Genomic DNA, 18,106 nt, shown 5'->3' on the forward strand with positions numbered 1-18,106 from the left:
ATGCGAACTGCAATTCTACAGAATTATAAGCTTAATAGAATTAAAATTGATCGTTACAGGGTGCCAAGTTTTATTTTCCAGCTACAAAACATGGGCAACATTATACATTGGTGGGCTTTGGCAGCTAAGCAGAATTAGAATGGACTCTTGCATATGCCAAGTTTTAGTTTCTTCTAGTTACAAAACTTAGGCAGCATTAAACTTTGGTGGGCTTTGTCACAAGAAAACGATATGAAATGCATATTAATCATACAAATCTATGCATTCCACATTCAAACAATTTCTCCAATTTGTCCATGAACTGCATTAAAATTGAATTAAAATTCATTTTTGTACCATAACATTTGAGTTCCTTATACATAGAATAGAATAGAGTAGAATAGGATAGGATAGGAAAGGATAGGATAGGATAGGATAACAAAGTTGGAAAGGACCTTGGAGGTCTTCTAGTCCAACCCCCTGCTTAGGCAGGAAATCCTACACCACTTCAGACAAATGGATATCCAACATCTTGAAAACATTTTATTCACAATTTGAAGCATTCACAGCTTCTGGAGGCAAGTTGTTCCACTAATTAATTGTTCTAATTGTCAGGGAATTTCTGCTTAGTTCCAAGTTGTCTCTCTCCTTGATTTGTTTCCACCCATTGCTTCTTGTCCTATCCTCAAGTGCTTTGGAGTATAGCTTGACTCACTCTTTTTTGCGATAACCCCTGAGATATCAGAATACTGCTGTCATGTCCCCTCTAGTCCTTCTTTTCATTAAACTAGACATACCCAGTTCCTGCAACCGTTCTTCATACGTTTTAGCCTCCAGTCCCCTAATCAACTTTGCTGCTTTTTTTTTGCACCCGAGTCTCAACATCTTTTTTACATCGTGGCGACCAAAACTGAATGCGGTATTCCAAGTGTGGCCTTACCAAGGCATTATAAAGTGGTATTATCATATCACGTGATCTTGATTCTGTCCCTCTGTTTATGCAACCTAGAATGTGTGTGTGTATTCCATACTCATATTCCATACTTGCGGGTTTTTTTTTTAACCAATTGTAAGGCAGGTATATCAAAGTGTCCAACTGGGAAAGGAATTCCATAGAAACATTGGGTTAGAAAGGAGCTGGAAGGATTTTTAATCCAAACTGCCGTCCTTTCTACGGAAGGACGTTACAAATTATGTTCACAACTCAAGAGAATAATTAATATGAGCTTCTCTGACTGCAAGACTAATAGGAATCATTTTTACATACTAGCAGTACTGTCTTTTGATTCTGCCAAAGGCATGGAAATCAAAGAAAGATTATATGGAGGAAAAACAAAGGCGGACTCTACAAGTTTACAGAATGCTTTCAAGATGTCAAGTATCATAACAGCCTGCTGAATTTGTATCAAACACTGCCGTATTGTCATAAAATTATTTGGTTAAGCAAGCTGTGGTTTTCAAGCCGTAATTTATGGCTTCCCATGTCTTGTGTATCCAACCATTGTGGTTCAGTTCATAAATCACAGTAAAGCAAACTATGGCATAACTTTATTCACAACTAGGCCACTAGCTCTTATTCCTAGAAATAATCAGTCCCTTGATTTCTTGTTAGGGTTTTTGTCCCACCTTCCAGTTAGAACCATTCTGTAATGTTTTGTCCTCCCAGTTTCACAACAAGCATCCCTCCATTGGTGTTCTGACCTAGGTTTCACAAGAGCATGAAACAAACTCCTCGTCCCGACAAAAACTCCTTTTATTAACTTACTGTGAATGACAGTTGGTCTTACCTGAACTGTTATTTTCGGGGTTGTTTGCAGGATGGTCCAGAGTTGGTATTATTGGCCTTGAGACTGAAGCCACGCCTCTGAGCTCCTCTCTTCTGACTCCAGTTTCAATGCAGTGTGCGCTCCCAAGATCCTGAAAACAAGTCACGAAGGAGACACCTCCACTCCCAATACTGGGTGGGAACTGGACCATCCTGCAAACAACCCCGAAAATAACACTTCAGGTAAGACTAAGTGTCATTGGTCTTACTGGCAGGATGGTCCAGAGATGGGACATACCCAAGTTGCCATCCCATGGGGTGGGCCGTCACTGATCAGACAGGATCCGTTGAAGTACCCTGCGGCCGAACGCCACGTCAGAGGATGCGAAGGCATCCAGCCTCTAGTGCCGGATGAAAGGCGACAGGGAGGCCCACGTCACTGCCCTGCAGATATCTTCTATAGGGGCCTGGGAGGCGCAGGCCACTGACGTGGCCATACTCCTTGTGGAATGTGCCATGATATTGACCAGCACTGGCAAGTTTTGTGCCTCATAGCCGAGGGTGATAGCCAAACCAATCCAGCAACTAATGGTAGAAGAGGACCCCCTCTTCCCTAACGACAAGGGTTGGAACGATACAAACAGAGCCTCAGACCTCCGGAACTCAGCTGTCCACTTCAAGTAAATCCGCAATGCCCATCTTACGTCTAAGCAGTGCCACCTGTCCTCCTGCTCTCTGAATGGGCCTGGACAAAAGTCCTAAAGAGAGCCGAGGTGGCGCAGTGGTTAGGGTGCAGTACTGCAGGCCACTTCAGCTGACTGTTATCTGCAGTTCAGCGGTTCTAATCTCACCGGCTCAAGGTTGACTCAGCCTTCCATCCTTCCGAGGTGGGTGAAATGAGGACCCGGATTGTTGGGGGCGATATGCTGACTCTGTAAACCGCTTAGAGAGGGCTGAAAGCCCTATGAAGCGGTATAATAGTCTAACTGCTATTGCTATTGCTAAAGGACTACCTCCTGCGCACGGTGGAAAACTGAATTAACCTTAGGCAGGAATGCCGTGTCAAGGCATAACACTACCCTGTTGCTGTGGAACACACAGAGATCCTCCCTGGAAGAGAGGGCCCCCAGTTTGGAAACGTGCCTAGCCGAGGTGATCGCCACCAAAAACACAACCTTACAAGTGAGTAGCTTTTGGCTGACCGTCCGCAATGGTTCAAAAGGCTCAGCCATGAAGGCCTGTAACACTGCGGGGAAGTGCCACATAGGAAACCTATGGACTGGTAGAGAACGTAGATGGGACACCCCCTTGAGGAACCTTTTAACTAAGGGCAAACAAGACAACGGAGTGGAACCCTCCCCAGGAATTACCATAGCTAGTGTCGCCAAATGTCTCTTGACAGTTGCCAGGGACAGGCCCTTATCCAAGCCATCCTGGATGAATTCCAGTACCTGAGGAACCATAGCCCTGGAAGGGGCCACATGGGCAGACTGACACGAGGAAACGAACGTCACCCAGGTAGAATCATAAATCCGGTTGGTTGACTGTCTGCGGGAAACCTTGATGGTCCTGATCACTCTCTGGGATAGGTGGGCGCCTCTCAGGCACTCCCGCTCAATCTCCATGCGGCTCGAAGTGGGATCTGTCCCAATTGAATCCCGTCGGACTGCCTATCTGATCTGCTGGGAGGGTACCTGTTCTGGTGAGTTTCCTGTTCCTGTGGTCGCTGTGTAGACCTGCGATAATAGGTTGTGGTCCTCTGCTTCACCTTCTTAGTCGATGTCGGTAGCACCTTCTTGTTGTTCTTGTCCTCCACCAGGATTGGGTCAATAATTTTTAATCTCTTCTGGCCAAAGACTGAATTGAAACTGGAGTCAGAAGGGAGGAGCTCAGAGGCGTGGCTTCAGCTTCAACCCAGTCTCGAGGCCAATTGGCTGTGATAATACCATCTCTGGACCATCCTGCAAACCCACTCTGGAAAATTCTGCTCATTCACATCCAGCAAAGTCTTTCAAGGGAGGATTTACAGTCACAGACCTTATCTGGCTTGGAGAGCTGACAGACCGATATCTGCAAAACTTGGCAAGGAGATTGGAGAGACACGAACCAATTGTCTCCTGCTAACTCCGCTCCCCTTTTGCTCCTCTTTGATTTCCTCTGGGAGGGGCCATTCATCATCCACCTGTAGCCTTACTCCCAAGTCGACCTCTGTTCTTTAGCTGTTCCCTTCGTCTGGCAACTCTGCACATGCGCACACTGGGAACAGGCTCCAGCTGTTCGTCTGACTCTGATAACTGGCATACGGCTCTGGCCCCCTTTCTGCCTCCGACACAGAGCCCTCATCAGAGGCTTTCCCAGATGCAAGAATTGGCCCATGTTCCTCCCCAACCACTTGAGAGACTGCCTACTGCCAATTACCTCCACTAGGCCGATACGATCCCATAGATTAGGCCTCCTCCGAATTCCATCAGCCGGCCAATGTCGGCTGGCAACTACCCGGAGGAGAGCCTTCTCGGTGGCTGCTCCGACAAACTGGAACGAGCTCCCCGTGGAGATTCGTACCCTCACCACCCTCCAGGCCTTCCGCGTAGCCCTTAAGTCCTGGCTGTCCCGACAGGCCTGGGGCTAAAGATTTTAACCCCACTCAAATTGTATGACTGTTGTTTTTAATGATGTATTGTTTTCTCATGTTTGTGACTTGTTTGTCCTCCCTCCCCTTGAGTTGTGAGCCGCCCTGAGTTCCCCCAGGGAAGAGGGCGGCATACAAATAAAGCATCTCAATCTCTCAATCTCAATCTCTCCTCACTATCTGAATCTGCTGCCAGCTCTGCTGGCCATTGGCGTGCCACAATAATTGGCCAACCTCAGAGAGAATGACTGGCTGAAGTTTACCCACTGAATTCTGAAGAGGGATTTGGATCTTCCCAGAGTTATGTTCACTACTTTCATTACCACACCACATTGTGGTGGGGGATTTTCCAGACATTTTCAGGAGGGTGGAACATATTGTTCAATACATTGATACTAGAGTCTGCTAAATATTTATATGCCTATTTTAAAGATCTACTGATGTCTTTTATAACACTAGAAATAGGCTAATGACTCAACCCAGTATCTTATATCTGCAATCTTTTATAGCCAAATTTAGAAGCATTCCATCTCCATCCCAAAAATATATCCCTACGGTTTTTATTTTAACACCTGAAAAAACGTGTCAGCACTTTAGCAGAAAAATGTTAGCATAGTGGATGCTGCATATATCTTGGAATTAGAAAATTGTAAAATATACGCTAGAAAACCCGGTGTGAATTTCATTCAAGCAACAGGCAGGGAGTAGCTGTTGATTAGCTTTCTTTCGCAAGATGAAATGGTTAAATAATTACATAAATCCTCTTTGGCAAAGTCAATACAGAGGGCAAATGTAGTCTCCAAATGTCAAATGCTTGTTCTTTCATCATCATCCTGTAGTCTTGTAACAGTTTGGAAATAAGCTGTTTGGACAGGCAAAAATTGTTGTGATACCGTAAGAGAAAAAACGAAACAAAATTTCTCCCGCAAGAAGAATTCAAGAAGAAGAAGGCTTTTAAGATGTCTTTTTTTTTCCAAAAGTTTTTTTTCCCCTGTTATATGAAGAGAAAGGAACATGAAGTATCTAGAACTAATCTGGTTCTTCCAGTTTTTGTCAGGCACACAAGTTAAAGAGAAGCCTTACTTTAATTATTTCAATATTTTCTGCTGTGGCTGGAGATACACTGTCCCTTGAACACAGCAAATTCTTCATTTCATTGATTGACGAGCTGAAAACAATTTTTTTCATAACTACATAAGACTGCGCAATCCTTTCAACTTCAATCAAAGACAATATTCATAGAAGTGCTTGACCTTTTCAGCAAACAGGAACACTTTGCTACTGATTGCAGAATGAAGCTGAGAAAGATCAAGCCAGACACCTTTGAAACATCATTTTAAAGCTTTGTTGAATATTTGAAGCTCTGATTAGATCTCAGATTTAAACAATTATACATTTAGGAGAGGGGGGAGAAAATTGCTGGACTTGAGAAATGTTGCGACAATGATTAATTTTTGAAACAATTGCTTTATTTTTTAAAAAAGGAGAAAGCTTCGAAAAGGTTCAAGGATTCACATTTGAAATGAATTTTTGAAACCCCTATTACTGCTTATGCGATTACAACAGAAAGAGTTGTCATAAAGAGGCTTTTGATCTTGCTGGAATCTGTTCCTCAAAGCCTGTCTGACAGTATGAGTTAATATTCAAAAGGCAAGCTCACCAGGCTGAATTAATTCTCACCCAAATCCCTATCAAAAAATACTGGCAAATTAAAGACTGTTTTTTCAGAATACCAGCGAGATTATTTTTCATGTTTGGGGGGGGGGGGGGAACACACACAAAAAAACCTTTCTCATAATAATATCTACATCTTGACCAAAAGAAAACAGCAAAGATCAGCAAGTTCCATGAAGATATGGACAACCTTATGATTCTTGACGAATGTATCTTGTCTTTTTATGTATACTGAGAGAATACGCATCAGAGACAAATTCCTTGTGTGTCCAATCACACTTGGCCAATAAAGAATTCTATTCTATTCCGTTCTATTCTATTATTTTTATTTATTATTATTATTATTTATTGGTTTTGTATGCCGCCCACTCTCGGAAGACTCTGGGCGGCTTACAATAAAAAGGGAAGGGGGATATAAAAATAAAAACAACAATTTTAAAATTACAACAATATTCATAACTTAGAAGTAGGGTAGTAAGGGTCTGGATCTTGATGGGGAGATCGTTCCAGAGGGCCGGAGCAGCTACAGAGAAGGCCCTCCCCCGGGGGGTCGCCAGCTGACATTGACCGGCAGATGGAATCCGGAGAAGGCCCAATCTGTGCGATCTAATAGGTCTCTGGGGGGTAATTGACAGGAGGCGGTCTCTCAGGTAGCCAGGTCCGATGCCATGTAGGGCTTTAAAAGTAATGACTAGCACCTTGAAGCATGTCCGGAGACCAATAGGAAGCCAGTGCAGCTCGCGGAGGATAGGTGTAACGTGGGTGTACCTAGGTGTACCCATAATTGCTCGCGCGGCTGCATTCTGGACTAACTGGAGTCTTCAAACACTCTTCAAGGGCAGCCCCATGTAGAGCGTTATTCTATTCTATTCTACTCTATTCTCATCCTTGCCATTTCTATCTACTGTGCTTCACTCTGGTTCAGACTACAGGTCCCACCTGTAGAGGATCTCCTTTACTGGAGTCCGAATCACCCTTAAAGCTTTACCTGGAGCAATGAATAGGAAGAACCTGACAGATTCAAAAAGGTCTCACAACGCTAAAGCATATCCGCTGAGACCAGCAATTGTTTTGCTACCCTTTCAAGGAATATTGTTAAAAATGTCTTTAAAAATTCAAGGGTATTTCTTAAAAGCCTGCCCAGATTATGGAATTATTGTAATCTAACTTGAATCATAGTTGCTCACTATTCAATTGTTACTACCTTGTTTCCCTGAAAATAAGTCCTCCCCGGATAACCAGTCCAATTGAGCTTTTGAGTGCTAAAATAAGCCCTCCCCCGAAAATTAGCCCTCCCCAAAAATATTACAACATAGCAGCAGTCATGAGGTGAACCACGCTCACCGCCTCCTGCACCTCAAAAATAATAACTCTCTCCCAAAATAAGACCCACGAGCTTATTTCGGGGGGGGGGAAAGAAAATAAGACCCTGTCTTATTATCAGGGAAACACGATCACATTATGATCCTTGCATTGGTTTCGTTTCGCGTTTCTCTCCCCGTATCAATTTCCTTTTGTGCTGTACCTTTCAGTAAAACTCCTGAAACTCAACCCCAGTGAGGTTAGAAGGGACTGAGGATCTATTGGCTTGTTCATAGTGCAAAATAAAACGTAAACAATATGGTAGGATTAAGCTCTTGCTGCAGTGGAAGAGTAAGGCATAAACAAACTGAGTGACTGGCTGAGTAAAATAGTAGCTTAATAGAGACTGCATCTCTTCTCAAATGCCAAGAAGATTCCTAAGACATGAATGGCCCCGATGTTTACATGAAAGCTCTGTTTATTTGTTTGATCTGTGGCAAATGAAAGGTCTAGCTGTACGTTTTATCTAAGATGCACACATACTGTATAAGCACCATTTGATATTATCAGTCGTCAACAGATACATCCTGAGATTGAAACAGACAAAAACTTTGCATTTCAGGTAAAGGAGAGGAAAGAACCAGAAATTATTCAAAAGAACACACAATTCAGAGAGAAGAGACTTACAATACAACTCTATCTGCCTATTTCTATTTGTGATTTTCTTGCTTTATTTCTTATAAACTGAAAGATGGCTATTGTTAAATTATTAGAGAACCACATGCAATTCAAGGGGTAAAAGGGCTCGAAATAGTAATAAAGCCATCATAGCCATTGATTAAAAAAAATCCAGTTTGGTAGGCATCACAGTCCTACCTTAAGCATGAAGTCCTTCAGCCAGTTGCCGTATTTCAGCCCAACCCACTTCACAGGGTTGTTGTTATGGGGAAAATAGGAGGAGGAAGGTGTGAGTCATTTGTAAAAAAAATAATAAAGGCCAGATACTAATAACTATACAAATATAAATATATACCTAAATACATAAGTAAATAAATATTTAGGATTAAATTTAGCATGAAACACCAAACATGAGAGAAAGAAGTCTACCTTGCACTGTGTATAGGACCAGGATTTTTACTCGACAAACGTTTTTCAGGGGGTCAACTTTTCTTCTTGAATGAATAAGATAAAGGGATCATTTTGCTCATGAGGCAAAGACAATAATTTAGGAAAAGAAAAATAGATAACATTTATCCTGGGAAAAGCATCAAAGTACACTACAGGAAATGAAGGATAGGGAAGTAATAGTTGAATGTCATTCAGTCTGGGCAGCCAAAATTATTGCTGAACACACTTCCTGGAAATACTGGGAGGGCTTATATCCGGTGGCTCCTAAGCTGGCAGCTGCTGTCCTGGAACAAATATCTAGGAGCCTTTTAATAAAGCTAAGCTTGATCTGAAATCTCTGTAATTTGCGGGATGGAATTTGCATCTCCCAGTTGTGGATTTGAATCTTCAGTGACACAAACTGGTTACTTGTCACGTTGCTTGTCTTTCAGGAGTGTTGGAGACAAACTCATATTAGTAGCAATAGCACTTAAGACTTATATACCGCTTCATAGTTCTTTACAGCTTCTCTAAGGGGTTTACAGATTTACTCCCATATTACTCCATATTACTCCCAACGATCTGGATCCTCGTTTCATTTACCTCAGAAGGATGGAAGGCTAAGTCAACCTTGAGCAGGTCTGGATCGAACAGCTTGACCATTTTTTGGACTCGGAGTTTTCTTCTTCAGCAATCTAAGTTAACTTACTGTAAATGGACGAAGTAAATAAGGGATTCTTTTGATCAATCCACTTTCTTTTTATTTGTATTAAATAATAAAGTAAAGATAGAGATAGAGGTCTGCACCGTCAGCAAGCTTTGCCTAGGCGCAAGATCTGCAGTCTCGTTTTTTAAAAGATCTCTTCCTGGCAACTTTTGGTGGTAAAAGTTGGAACTGAATATTCTGTAGCTGCTCCAGAAGAAAAAACTGTTCTGTCTATATGGAGCCCAGGGAATTGGGTTTCCTGCTATTGTAAGTGGATTGGTCCATTATATTTTCATCCTGCGAGTCCCAATTCAACACATCATATCTATTTGGAGAATACCCAGCCATGGTTTATTAATAATTACTTTCAAAATAAGGGTGGGATATACATAAACAAAAATAAATAAACCTTTTTTTCTTTTTAAGTCCCACGAAGAGCTAAAAGAAAGTTGGAAAAAAAGAACTGGTGTCATTTAGGTTGTGGTGGTGGATGTACAAGAAAGTAGGAATAAATTGGGGATAGTTGCATAGCACACTGCAGAAAATGGTGATATAGATCAAATGGAAGTCCGTCTGAGGGACAGCTGTGCAACTTTCTAATTATTCTTATGAGACAAGAATCAAAGGATAAAAATGAGGCAATACAAATAAAGCAACTCAGAGACCAAAGAATGAAAGAGAACTGTGACAATATTGTGAGTCACTTCTTATCAGAATATCTGTTTCAAATGAAACCATATATGTGAAAGTCTATTCATGTATGTATACAGATCTAAATGAAGCAAAAAGCATGGTTAATTTAATTGTTTACAATGGAAGATTCAGAGGAGTTGTGAAGGATAGAAAATGAACCAAACCATTATTTACAGTGTCAAGAGTGTATCAGAGCTGCTTGAAACACGATGGCTAGATAAATGTTTAAATAAATAAAATCATAGAAGGAAAGAAATTAAAGTGAAAGCAGAACAACGGCAGGAAGAAAACGTATAAATTCTGCATGAAAGAGTATCAAAAGGATGGATTAATCTCCCAACAGGCTGAATGGAAAGCAGACATAAGAAAAAAAGGAAGGAGCAGCTGCTTGGAACAGAGTGAAAAGACTTGTGTTACAAACTGCTATAGAAGTGTATGGAGTTACATTAGTGGGAACTTTGAAATAGAATGCTGGGATTGGAACAAGAGGCTATGGAGGAGAAAAAAGTGTGTTTAACAGAATGACTGCTACCAAAACTCTTTTAAAAAAAAAGACATTGTATACTTCAAAGAGAGGGGAAGGAAGATATAGTCAAAGAGTGCAAAAATGCAGAAAAATATAAATATGTATAAATATGGCTGTGGATATATATATGGGGCATACCAGGGGTTGTGACTTTAAATATATACCTTTCTCCCTGGCTCAGCTGATAACGGATCAGAGCCTGTGGCCTAATGGCTAAGACGTCTGCAGGTTCGAATCCCAGTAAGGGTATGGCTAGCTGATGAGAGCTAAATAGTATGGCTAGCTGATGTATGGCTAGCTGATGAGAGCTAAATAGTTTGAAATAGATCTATACTAGTCTCCCTTTATTTATTTATCAGCACAAATAAAACACACACACACACACACACACACACACACACACATATATGCTTGTTTGTTTGTTTGTTTGTTTTCTGAGGTTTTCGCGGGTGTTAGTATGTAGGTCTTTGGTTATTCGGATTTTCTCCCGCGTAAAATTGGAAGTGTCTTGGTGACACTGGGGGGGGGGGGGCTTCTGGTGTCATTCCTCGTGTTAGGGACACACCCACACAGCATGAACAAACGAGATGATACCTCCTGCCTACCAGCCATTTGGAAACCCGCCCTTATTGACAAACTAGTCCCTAACACGAGGAATGACACCAGACCTACACTCACAAGAGCCACACAGGATGCCACTTTAAACTCCTCCAATCCTTACATGAAGCACAAACCCCCAACCAATCAGAACACACCTCCACCCAATCAGAACATAGCCAAGCTCCCACCCAATCAGCTCAACCCCCCCACTGGCAGTTAAAAGGAAGAAACAGCTGAGATCTCACATTGCTCCTGGAAGCACGAAGCCGAGCAAACAAGGCTGAAGATGACGAATGAGACTTCGTCGAAATGTCGCCAAGACACTTCGAATTTTACGTGGGAAAAAACCCAAATAACCAAAGATATATATATATACGTATGTATGTATGTATGTATGTATGTATGTATATGTATATATACATGTACATGTATATATATGCACTTTTATAATGCAGATGACTGGTTTTTGAGTGAAAGCCAAAAAGTTAGTTTATGTGATATACAAAGGATGATATGAAATTCATTTGTCAAAGACCAATGCAAATCTGTTTGACAAGAAAAACTGTCATAAAACAGCTATACATAAATGACAAAAATAAGTGCAAATACAGGTAATCCTTATTTGGCGACTAACTTGTTTAGTGACCATTCACAGTTGCAATGGTGACGAAAAGTTAACTTTGCAGCCAATCCTCACATTATGATGTCCATGTGTCTATAAAGGAAAGGTGAAATAACAACATAAATGAAGTCATGGCTTCACTTTGCAACCTCTTTGCTTAACTACCGAGTTGCTGGTCCCAACTATGGATGCTAAATAAAGACTACCTGTAGTTGAATTTGTGTAGCCAGGCAGCATATTTATTAAAGATAGGAAATAAATGGGAAAATGTACACGTCCCAATACCGATAAAGAAGTAATGGATAAAATTGGTGTTCTGCTCCTGCTACCTAGCAGTTTAAAAGCATTCAAATGCGAGTACATTAATAGGTACCACTTTGGTGGGAAGGTAACAGTGTTCCTTGCACCTCTGGCATATAGCCATGCTGGCTACATGACCACAGAAATTGTCTTTGGACCAGGCTGGCTCTCTCGGCCAAGAAATGGAGATAAGCACCATGCTCTAAAATCAGGCAAGGAAACCTTTATCTTTAATTGCCAGGGATGAGTGACTGTTTAAAAAAAAGACAATGGTTGTGTATTACCAAGGTCATCCACACATTCCCCAGTACAGTAACCCATTTCTGCTACAAGATACTTTACAGATAGTCCTTGACTTACAACAGTTCATTTAGTGACTGTCCAAAGTTACAATGGACCTGAATAAAGTGATCTAGGACCGTTTTTCACAGTTACAACCTTTCCAGCATCCCCATGATCATGTGATCAAAATTCAGATGCTTGGAAGCTGGTTCTTATTTATGACCGTTGTGTCACAGAGTCACGTCATCCCCTTTTGCCACCTTCTGACAAGCAAAGTGGGGAAGCCAGATTCACTTAACAACCAGGTTATTAACTTATCAACTGCAGTGATTCACTCAACAACTGAGGGACGAAAGGTCATATAATAGGGCAAAATTAATTTAACCAATGTCTCACTTAACAACACAAATGTTGGGCTCAATTGTGGTCATTAAGCCAAGGACTTCCTGTATTTTTACCCTTCTGTATACCAGCCCCATTCTGCCCATTTTGTTACAGAAAACTGAGGACTGGTATATGGAAGGATAAAAATAAACCCAGTGTAGCAGAAATGGGCGTAAAGGAATGTGTGAATGACCTTGGGGAAAGAGGGAAAGAGATGCCACCTCGGAAACAATCAGATAAGAGAGGCTGGGGCCCCCAGTGGCTTCCTGGTGAGACAATGAAATTTAAGAAGAATTCGTCTTAATTGATGAAGCAGTTAAAATTAGTGGCAGGAAATTTGTTCTTTCAGACTTGCCAGATTCTGTTAATGTAAGTCTTACCATAAACTAGAATTAGTTCTTCTAGTCATGTTTCAGGTCTGGCTTACCTACAAGGGCTAACAGTTACTTAAAGGTTTATCATAAACCATGAAGAGACCAGAGTCAAAAAAGAACGTACCGTATATACTTGAGTATAAGCCGAGTTTTTCAGCCCACTTTTTGGGCTGATAAAAGCCGCCTCGGCTTATACTCGAGTCAGTGAAAAATTTGCCCGAAATAGAGGAGAAAAAGGGGTGAGGCCATGCCGCTGGGTGACGCTCGTGAATGGCCCGGCGCCCCTGTAAGTTTCCCCTCCCTCTGTGTCAGTTTGCCGCGCAGCGCGCACCGCACCATCCCCCCTCCTCACGTTCTAATGTAATGCAGGGCTGTCTTACGATTCCCCTTCCTCCCCCTCCTGCCGCTCTGCAACGATGTCCCACCTCCTCCTTGTTATGGCAAGCAGCCACATAGCGATGTCCCACCTCCTCTGGTACAGTGATCCAATGATAGGAATCACTGTGCCGTGTGTCATAGGAGGAGGGACATCGCTCCCGCGGCTGCACGGGACATCATCATCACAGCGGGACATCAGCATCATGAGGTGAGTGAAGTATTTCATTGAATACACCGCTAGTTTACTGTTTTTCTTTGAAATAAATATTCAAAAACATTATTGGTATCTATTTTTATTTTTGAAATTTACCGGTAGCTGCTGCATTTCCCACCCTAGGCTTATACTTGAGTCAATTTTCCAGTTTTTTGTGGTAAAATTAGGTGCCTTGGCTTATATTCGGGTCGGCCTATACTCGAGTATATACGGTATGTTGAAAAAAAGGTTGATTGAGTGCAAACCTGAATTAACAGTGGAAAGAAATATCTCTCTACGATGACCTCACCTCAGAGAGTTGTTGTTGTAGGAAAATAGGCAGAAGCAGCATTAGGTATGTTCACTGCCTTGAATTATTTATAAAAGTAATAAAGAGTGTGTGTGTGTGTGTGTTCTCAACTTACAACCATTCATTTAAGGATGGTTCAAAGTTACAATGGTGCTGAAAAAATGTGACTTATGACCAGTTCTTACATTTATGACCACATTGCCATAGTCATAAGATCAAACTTCAACTGCGTGGCAAGTTAGCAACCATCATGTATTTACAATGGTTGCAGCGTCCCGGGCAGAGGTGGTATTCAGCAGGTTCTGACCAGTTCTGGAGAACCAGTAGCAGAAATTTTGAGTAGTTCGGAGGACCGGTAAATATCACCTCTGACTCGCTCTACCCCCATCTCTTCTCTGCCTCCCAAGTTCCAGCTGATCGGGAAGTAATGGAGATTTTACAGTATCCTTCTCTTGCCATGTCCACCAAGCCATGTCACGCCTACCAAGCCACGCCCACAGAATCAGTAGTAAAATATTTTGAGTCCCACCACTGGTCCCGGAGTCCTGGGATTGTCATTTGCAACCTTCCTAAGGACCTTCTAACAAGTAAAGCCAATGGAGGAAGCCAGATTTTGTTAATGATTGCATGATTCACTTCACCGTTATAGTAATTTGCTTAACAATCATGGCAAAAAAGGTTAGGAGATATGAGTCACTTAACAACTGCCTTCCTTAGCAGGGGACATTTTGGGCTCAAAAGTCAAAGACTACCTGTGTGTCTGTATGTGTGCATCTGTGTATATTCCACCTTTATTATTATTTTTTTAACTAAACAATTGTATAAATATGTCAAGGCCCTGGTATACCTAATACTCCTTCCGCCTCCTATTTTCCCCTATGAGGTTAGTTGGTCGGAGAGAGAGTGATTGATCCAAAGTCACCCAGCCTGCTTTCATGGCCAAGTGGGAACAGAGCTCACAATCTCCTGGTTTCTAGCCTAATTCCTTAACCACTAGACCAAACTGACACTCTCTCTAAAAATATAATATAAGGCTAATTCTATAGAAGGAATGAGTAACGATTGAATCACAACATAAATATGTGAAAGAGGCGTCAACGGCTTCAGAGGAAGACAAAAATCATGAAAACTAAGTAGACAGAACAGATGAAATCTTAAAAATAAATGAGAAAGTTGAAGAGCAAAAATCAAAGTATGAATTGCATAAAGATGTGGTAGAAGTAAGGATGATTTGCATGAATAGAAAAGTACAGAGAGTTTCAGTGCATGTCAGTGTATTTAATAATTTACACTTCTTTTGCTTTTGCTTACTTCATTTTCAAAATAGGTGCACTGTGTTCTGATTCCCTCCCTCGTTGAGTCTCTTCTATCTACTATCTTGTATTTATATACCTAATTTTGGATAGATAATTTTTTGAGGAAAGGACCTATCCTTCTGTATCATCTCCAATCTCGCACTTGTCCGTAACATTACATCAATAATACTAAACAGCTTCACTGTGGCAATTGGTGCTAACTTCTGTGTCCTCATATTGGACCTGGCATGATTATGGGGAAACTGATGGCTTTGGGAAATCATATATGGATGTTTAACAAAGTCCACACTGCCAGTTTGGCACTCCTGATCACGGCTTCTTCTCAGACATGGCATAATAAAAGTTGAAAGTCAGGATTTAGAACAGATCTCCAGGTACAAGCAGGCTTGCTTGAAACCTCAGAAAAATATTCTTCTCCTTTTATAAGGGGGGAAACAGTCAGTGCATGTTTATAATTGGGAATTTAAATATATTATAAACATGATGATCTTTTGTTTCCCCAGTCCCAATTTATATTCAAATCACAGTCTCATCACAATTGAAGAAGTTAAGAAGGATAGAGTTACATTGATCTTTTTCCGCGCTAGCCAAAATCGGGGTGATAAAATCGCAGCGTTAAAGCCGCGACGTCATCACTGCGCATCATCACCGCCGCGACAACAGCGCGGCAACAGAAGGGCGCTTTAAAACGGCGCCGCAGCAGAAAGCCGACTTCAATTAAGGTAAGAGTTAGGATTAGGTTTAGGGGTTTGTTTTAGGGTTTGTTTTAGGGTTAGGTTTAGGGTTAGGGTTAGGTTTAGGGTTAGGTTTAGGGTTAGGTTTAGGGTTAGGTTTAGGGTTAGGTTTAGGGTTAGATTTAGGTTTAGGGTTAGGTTTAGGGTTAGGTTTAGGGTACTGAGTGCTTGGGAATGCGCGATTTTGCCCTCCGCGATTATGTCATCGCGGTAGGGTCGCGTTTTTCCTTAGCGCTTAGAACGGCGCGAATTAGTCTTCGCGCTTATGTCTCCGCGGATAAGGGCTTCACGGATTTGTGGTGGAACCATCTTTTTCACTCTCCTGTTCCAAACATTTCTGCATAAATGCTCGAAACAAATAAGATGATTTAATCAATTATTGATATAGGAAGGGTGCATTTTATTTAACGGCTATAAGTAACTGAACCTTATAGATTCCTACTCCAAACAAAATACATTTAAATAGCAAAAGAGGATTCCAATGTACAAAACACTGTCCTAGACAGTTTTTATAATTTAATAGAATACTTTTATACCAATACAGGTAGTCATTGACTTACATTATTTCATTTAGTGACTGTTCGAAGTTACAATGGCACTGGAAAAAGTGATTTATGGCCATTTATCATCCTTAGGACCATTGCAGTATCGCCATACTTGGAAACATGCTCATGTTTATGACAATTCCAGTGTCCCAGGGTGATGTGATCACCTTTTGCGACCTTATGGCAAGCAAAATCATTGGGGAAGCCAGATTCACTTAACAACCGTGTTACTAACTTAACAACTACAGTGATTCACTTAATAACTGTGGTAAGAAAGATCATAAAATGGGACAAAAATCACTTAACAAATGTCTTGTTTAGCATGGAAATTTTGGCCTCAATTGTGGTTGTAAGTCAAGGACTTCCTGTATTAGCACTTTGATGATACTGGGGGTTTTCACACAACGACATTACTCAGTAATGTAAGCAAAGTGTTCTGCAACATAAAGCTATAAATCAATGTTTGGAAACCACACTGCTTGGATTCATATCGTACCAGGTCCAAACCGAACAAGCCCCATTAAGATTAATCATAATGTATGGATCCAAGAATGGACAGAATGTTCCAAGCAGATTCTTCCATTATAATTAATGAAATTAATGTATGTCTGTCCTGTTCAAGATAAGGTATAACGTTGCCAAAGTTGCTTCTAGAAATAGAGTTAAAACTATAACATATGAACAAGGCCTCTAAGATTTATTATTTGACAGAGAAAGATCTTGCTGATGGACTCATTTTCACCTCTATTCCTCTTTTTTGTTATTAACAACAAAGTCTATGGCAGGGTATATTTATATATTTACAAAATATATAGCAGCTATATCTTCTGCTAACCTCCTTTGAGTTTTTTGAATGAATGGCAGACAGTAAAACAAGCAATCATTTAAAATAAAAAAAAATAGAACATGTTTAAATTATGGCTAGCACCGGACAGACAGAAGACAGTAGAAATGCCCCTGTTCTATGGGTTAAAACTTGCAAAACTAACTCTGCCCCTTTTCTTCATCTTGCGTCATATATTATGAAACTTCTAGTCATGTAACTCAGGATGAAAACAATAGAGGGAAAGACAAGGAAGAAAAAAATGAGCAATGAATGGGAGGGAACTTTCTACTTTTCACTAGTTTCAATTGTTATTTGTTGAGGTTTCCCCCCCACCCCCAACCCCCCTTCTTACAAGACCTGGACAAAGAAAAAAGAAAACACATTGCATAAACTGTAGAGCTATATTTCAAATTAGAGTTTTCACAAGCCATTGAGCAAAACCCAACATTATACAAACTGAAGTCTTTTAAGGTTAAGAAACTTAATCCTTCCTTCCTTTCTTCTGCCTGTTCCCTAATCGGGGGGGGGGGGGTGTTCCCCAAATCTTCATAGTTAGTTGTGAAGTCATGAAGATATAAGAAAACTCCCCTGCTAATGGGAGCAATTATATCAATAGAAGGCTTTGGCTGGCTTCTTAAGTCTTCTTCCCATGACAATACATCTAAACGTTTATACTAGATTATATAGGTAATCCTTGATTTACGGCCACAATTAGAACCAGAACTTATCGATAAGCAATGCAGAGAATCAGCGTGTCACCACACTCAACTTTATCACCTTTTTTTTGCCATGGTCTTTAAGTGAATCCAACTTCCGCCCTTGAGGCCAGCTGGGCAGGTTGCAAATGGGCATCCCGTAACC

At 41.1% G+C, this 18,106-nt stretch overlaps 1 protein-coding gene across 7 annotated transcripts in view; it reads right to left on the bottom strand.

The window, feature by feature from the left end:
• The window catches only part of LRRC8D (leucine rich repeat containing 8 VRAC subunit D), an 85,197-nt gene that overhangs the window by 28,874 nt on the left and 38,217 nt on the right, over positions 1 to 18,106 (bottom strand). Inside the window, exon 1 of one of the 7 annotated variants that reach the window (XM_087719331.1) lies at positions 11,616 to 11,634. The exons of 5 other annotated variants lie outside the window; for them this stretch is intronic. The gene's annotated coding sequence lies outside the window, so the exon portion shown is untranslated. Of the gene's footprint in view, positions 1 to 8,225; positions 8,248 to 11,615; positions 11,635 to 18,106 lie in introns of those variants that run through there. One more of the 7 variants, XM_087719330.1, reaches the window with a different exon arrangement.

The sequence above is a fragment of the Thamnophis sirtalis genome, unplaced genomic scaffold (assembly GCF_051295495.1).
Source record: "Thamnophis sirtalis isolate CommonGarterSnake01/CBP01778 unplaced genomic scaffold, rThaSir2_p1.2 scaffold_7, whole genome shotgun sequence".
Classification (NCBI taxonomy): Eukaryota; Metazoa; Chordata; class Lepidosauria; order Squamata; family Natricidae; genus Thamnophis; species Thamnophis sirtalis.